We start from the raw sequence: 5,763 nt of genomic DNA, 5'->3' as shown, positions 1-5,763 counted from the left end.
AGAATAATTAATTCACGTCACACAGGGCAGTTTATTGCTAGCACAGTTACGGATATTTGCAGATATTTTTGCATTAATGATAAAATAATATTAGTTTTAATGGATAATGCTACTAGTAACACAAATGCTATAGGCTCGCTTACCACTACGCTAAATCCTGCATTTAGTAATATTTTTCATGTTAGATGTATTTGTCATATTTACCATTTAATTGTGGGTGATGATATGAGAATTTTAAATATTAAAATTGAAAAGGTTAAAATGGCTTTTAACTGGCTTTTTTATTCAAGCTGCATTAAATCATGCTAGACCAAATATTTTAACTCCTTCTTCTTCTGATTCTCAATCATCTAAAAGAACTGCATGAGTAAGAGAACTTAGTGTTGGGCGGGGTTTAGGGGTTCTCAAGGTTCTACTAGTAATGATTTTTCACAACTAAATGAGCTTGAAGTTTATTTGTCGCAGGGAATTGAGGAAGTGAATCCCGACGGCTCCTGTAATCTTTTGCAATGGTGGAAGGACAAAGAAAAAAACTTTCAAGTTCTTTCAAGGATGGCTCGAGACATTTTAACTATTCAAGCTTCAACAGTGGCATCGGAGAACGCTGTCAGTCAAGCAAGACTTCAACACGGTGATTATAGAGCGTCTATGAGGGAGAGCTTGGAAAAATTAATACTTTTCAGAGATTGGATCCGTTCGGAAAGAAGAAATTTTGGACTTGCCGAATCACAGCCAGAGGAAGACAATGCTTACGAAGAAATGCTAGTTGAACTTGCGGAGGATGCTGCTTCGCCCGGAAGCGGCGATGACCAAGCTACTTTTCCGCAACCACCAACGGAAATTCCTCCGAACCTTGAAGGGTTTATGAAGTTTGTAAGAGATACCATGTAACTTGTATGAATAAAAATTAGTATGTATTATGTAACTTGTATTTTGGCACATCTTGATTAATTTCTTTTTCTTCTCAATGATGGTATTAGCACCTTGTTGTGCTCATTCCATTGGGGGGAGGAAGACTAAGAATGATATTGCCATATGTTTTTAATGCTATAATAAAATTACAATGCATTGCTTTGAATATCTCTTTACAATATTTTTGTCTTTAAATTTGAATTAAAAACTTTAGGTCACAATTCTATAATAAAATTTACAAGGCATTGCCTTAGATATCTTTTTAACATCTTTTTGTCTCTAATTTCTATTTAATTTTTTTTTAAAATATTAACCGTTGGGCCCAGGGTCTTTCGGAAACAGCCTCTCTACCCCTTCGGGGTAAGGGTAAGGTCTGCGTACACACTACCCTCCCCAGACCCCACTAGTGGGATTTCATTGGGTTGTTGTAACCGTTGGGCCCACTTAGCCAGCGGGCCTGGCCCGTTTAACCAGGACCATAAGTTCGTGGGCCAGTCCCGGGACGGTTCTTACAAAAAGACTGTTAGGCCTGGGACCGTTAGGCCCATTTAATTTGGGACCGGTTGGGACGGGGACCGTTTGGACCGGCCCACTTGGCCCATTTAGGAACCGGACTGCCCCACTTGTCACCGTTAGTTCCAATATGTTCGTATGATAATTTTGGACTTGGGCGTGTATTCGGATCGATTATCGGGTGATCTGGGAACATTTCAGCGTGTAATGTTGAAAGTTGGTACCTTGAAGGTTTTCAAGTCCTTTTAGTTTTGTTTGAAGCAGGATTTGGTATTATCGATGTATGTTTGGGATTTCGAGCCTGAGAGTAGGTCTGTATGGTAATTTATGACTTGTATGCAAAATTTGGCGTCATTCCGAGTTGTCTAGGTATGATTTGTCGCATTCGGAGCTAGTTGAAGAAGTTTGAAGTACATAAGTTGATTAATTTGGTTTTAGGGTGCTATTCTTAGTTTCGATGTTGTTTTACGTGTTTTGAGGCTTCGAACAAGTCCGTATTATAATTATGAACTTGTTGGTACAGTTGGATGGGATTCCGGGTGGCTCGGGTGAGTTTCGGACCACCTGGAGCTAAGTTCAAATTTCTTAAATTTGTTGTTCTAGTTTTTGCTTCGCTAACTCGGAGAAGGCCTCGCAATCGCGATGAAGGGATTGGGCTGGGGGAAGATTTTACGTGTTCGCGCTAAAGTGCTCACGATCGCGATACTCTGGGCCACTAGCCATCGTGCTTGCATACATGGGTTCATATTCGCGTAGGGTAAGGCCAGCTGGGGAGGGGTGGCTGTTTGTCTTTGCTATTTGTCTTCGCATTCGCGAAGAGGCTCAAGCGTTTGCAACGGGTAGGTCAGGAAAGCCTTCGCGTTCGTGAGGCTTGCTTCACGTTCACGAATTGAATTTTTAGGGCATTGGTTGTTTTGCCTTCGTGATCGTGAGTGCATTGTCGTCATCGCGAAGAAGAATTCATTGGGTAGTAATGACCCAAGGAAAGATCGTGTTGCCTACATATGCCGAAGGGGTGACGAAATCTACCTTGTTCGGAGTTGTGGATGGCGATATGGGCTATAATGTGATTCTTGGTAGGCCATGGATCCATGAAATGAAGGTTGTGCCATCAACTTATCATCGGTTGTTGATATTCCCTACACCGGATTGGATCAAGAAGATTAGAGGTGATTAACATGCCGCAAGGGAAATGAATACTGTCACCTTATCTAGCAGCAAGGCGGAGAAAATTAACAAATAGCTACTACATGAACCGGTGTCAACTTCTGTTCTAGTATTAGAAGAAGACGATGGAGAGGAAGAGACATAGGATATTCACCAAGTGCCCAGACCTTTACAGGCACCGAAAGAAATGGATGCCACAAAGTCAACCGCAGAAGAGCTTGAACAAATCGCTTTCTTCAAAGAATTCTCGGATAGGAAGGTTTACCTTGGAATGGGGTTGAGCCCCAAAATCAGGCTTAGAATTATTGAATTTTTAAAAGCAAACATTAGTTATTTTGCATGGTCTCATTCAGATATGACAGGTATTCCACTAGAAGTGGCTGACCACAAGTTCAGTTTAGACCCTAATTTCCCTCCAATAAAGCAAAAGAAGCAGCCGATAGCCGAGGTCAGTAACAGGTTTGTAAAAGAAGAGGTAACCAGGTTGCTAAATAAAGGTTCAATATGGGAAGTAAGTTGTCCTGATTGGTTTGCTAAAATAGTAGTTGTTGGTTCCAAACGCACATGCAAGTATACGCGGTCGCAAGTAATAAAGTGATAAGAAAGTATTGTTCCCACGAGGATTTATGATCAACTGTTGTCCAATCTAAACTATTTATAAATTTAATGCTCAAGTGAGTGTGAAGAAAATGATTGTGATTTTTGTAACTAAATTACTACGAACTAATAAGCAAGCAAGAAAATAAGATCGCAAGTAGAGCAAACAAACACCTAGATAGAATTCAATGAGATGGGGATATTCTAGGGTTATGGGATTAACGTCTCTCCTATTGCATTCTTCTGGTTGATGTAATCATTTGACATATCTAATCTGTTGATTAGTAGGGATTATTATGCTGGAGAAGATCTTTCGATGCTTTGATAGCCTATTCAAGCCAACCTAAAACTATATGTCTATAGAATCAAACTTGACAAGAATGCATGTATGTTTCCTGCATAAATAACCAAGTAAGGCAACTAGAATATGTATATCCTAATCGCGAATCTATTCTCCGATGCCAGATTCAAGAACTTACTCTACTTAATCTTATATGCAATCTACAGTTCCCACTTTCGAGTTCAACTATAAATTCATAGATAGTACTCTATTGTTAGCTACACAATAGAATAATTAAAAGCAAGATTAAATAAACAAATTAATATGATAGAATCAAGCAACACAATCACCCGTCAAATTACAATAGTCAAACACGACCCATAACCGCAGAATAATGAGGTTCTTAGCCACTCATACTCATGACAATAATCAAAATATTGTTTTCAAACATAAAAGCTATGAATACTAGATGAAAGATGGAAGAAACGATGAATTCCATGCTCCCGAGTGTTCCGTACTTGTGTTTTTTCTCTCAAAGTGGCATCTTCCTCTCCAAAATAGGTTTAGACTTGCTTTTATACGAGTTGGGGTGCCTTGGGTTGAAATAACCTTGTCCTAGGCAAAGTAGGACAATTTTCCGTCACCCAGCACCCAAGGTAGCGTGGGGCTGGCCATGGTGCTGGAAATTTTGGTGCTTTTGGAAGTTGCGCCACGCTAGCCTGGGCGCTACACTGTCCCAATTTTTCATTTTGTTCCCTTTTTGCTTCAAATCGTGCACCTTTGTCCCATATTGCCTCTGGATGACTCCTCCATATAAAAATACCATGAATTAGCACAAATTATTACATTACACATCCGAAATCTTCGAAACATGAGTAAAATGCGAGGCAATATGCATAAATATATACATACTTTAAGCCGGATATAAACACCTCACATTTACACTCTTGCTCGCCCTCGAGCAATTGAACTCTCAACTACACCCCAATAACGTACACATCAACTATGGAGGAGCAATTCAATTTTTTTGGTCATACACTCTACCTTTACCTATGGTCTATACCGGCAATCAAGAATGAACATACGAAATTCACATTCTTCCCGTTTTAAACACACACTAGTATAAACATTTAATTCAACCAACTCAAACAACCTATCCATAACCACCCTACTTCAAGAGCCGACTCGTTACAACTAAGCTTCTCAACTAACGTACTCACCCAACAAGAGAAGTTAACCACATCACCAATCCGTAATGGGATCATGTGCCCTCACCAACAAACAAAAGAGTGAACATAAAAATGGTCCGCACATTCAAATATAACTTTGAACATAAATTAAGGACATCACACAATTGAACAAAATTCGCTCACTCTCACAAAGAAGTTTGTATGCATCCTGTAGCCGTACCATAAGCTTGCATGTAGTGTACATCTCTACTAATTTAATCTAACCAAGTTTATGGTCAATTAGGACTTTTCGGGTTGTAATGTAGACTAAGGGATGGGTAGGATACATTTAGAAAATAGTGACAAACCCTCCGAAGGAATTTGATACACTGCACTCAAGAATCGAGCACGTATTCTTCTCAACCAATTCACTCGCCACAAACCATACACAACGTAGCCCTTTCTTCAATTAAGCACTTCAACATTCCCACTAGCACGAATTAGTAAGATTAGGATATGTGTGTTTATTTTTTGTTTCTTTGTTTTCTTTCTTTTTGACTATCAACATTATTTGTATTTTATTTCTTGCTTTTCCACACACACTCCATACATTAAGGTTCATTAGCTAGTGGTATTTTTTACAACTTTAATACACCTTATGAGCCCTTCCATGGTTCCACTTGAAAGCTACTTCTCAATCTCTCACCTTACTACTTTTAGTGACTAAGTACCTTTGGAGGTAAAGGCTCAACAAGCTCAAGTTACGAACAAATTGGGATACGGCTTGTAATGTGTGTGCCAAGGAAAAGGTCTATAGGCTCAAAGGGTCTAGCAACGGAATTTTTTTTATTTGTGAGTGACAAGCACATCTATGATCAAGCAAGAAATGCTTACATCATCTCCTAGACTAGCATCACTTAATGATTTCGCTTCGAATAACACACAGGGCAAGTTCTAGACTACACGTGATAGAACTGAATAACACGAATTCTTACACACACATTGCACATGACTCAATCAAGACGGTTCTATTCAAATCTCAAGTCAAGTAAGCACATGTAGTTGAGAAATTTTAAGCAATAATGCACTAGGTGACATACAAGTCAAAAAACCAATAACATGCAT

Source organism: Nicotiana attenuata, chromosome 10 (genome assembly GCF_001879085.1).
Source record: "Nicotiana attenuata strain UT chromosome 10, NIATTr2, whole genome shotgun sequence".
Lineage (NCBI taxonomy): Eukaryota > Viridiplantae > Streptophyta > Magnoliopsida > Solanales > Solanaceae > Nicotiana > Nicotiana attenuata.
This window is presented reverse-complemented; position numbering follows the sequence as displayed.